We start from the raw sequence: 825 nt of genomic DNA, 5'->3' as shown, positions 1-825 counted from the left end.
TGTCCAACCACAATTCGAGTCCTGGGCCAGGCAGCTTGCTTTCTTGCTGTCCCTTTCTCTCTCTCTTTGTCTCCCTCTGGTCAAGTTGAAAAATGATAATAACAACAAGTGGAATTAAATAAATAAAGTATTATTTTAAAAATAAATACTTCACAGGCTAGAAACACATATCACCCTTAAAATCCAGTCTTAGAGGGACCAGTAGATGTCCTCGTATTTAAAGTGCCGGACTTCCACATGGCCAGCCACAGTTCAAGTCTTGGACCCAGTAGCTTGAGAATCATGCCAGGTGCATGTGCACCCCAAATTTTGAGAGGAGAATGGAGGAGAAGGGATCGTGTCACGGCCATCCCTCCAAGGGGTGATTTCTCACTTTCCCTCTCTTTCTCTGTCCCTCTCCAGCAAGCACATGCACCCTATGACAAAAACCTAAAAACAATTAAAAATAAAAAACCTCAGGGGACCAACGGATGGCATAATGGGTACGTCACTGGACTCCCATGTACTTGACCACGGTTCGAGTCCTAGACTCAGCGGCTTCAAACATGCCAGGTGCACATGAGTGCGGTACGCATGAGTGCAAGCACATGCACCCTGTGGCAAAAATCTCTCTTTTTAAAACAAAAAACACAAAACAAAACAAAACAAACAAACAAAAAACCCAACCTCTGCAGGCCTGCACACCTTTTCTGATCACACTCTGGACGTGTCAAAGTCGCCCAGGTGCTGAGACTGCCCAGGGCTCAGGCTCGGCCTCGCCCTCCGTCCTGTGAGGCCTGAGAACTGCAAGGGCACAAGCAGGTTGGACTCGTCGGCCCAGCAGCG

This window comes from Tupaia chinensis, unplaced genomic scaffold (genome assembly GCF_000334495.1).
Source record: "Tupaia chinensis unplaced genomic scaffold, TupChi_1.0 Scaffold000247_1, whole genome shotgun sequence".
Taxonomy (NCBI): domain Eukaryota; kingdom Metazoa; phylum Chordata; class Mammalia; order Scandentia; family Tupaiidae; genus Tupaia; species Tupaia belangeri.
This window is presented reverse-complemented; position numbering follows the sequence as displayed.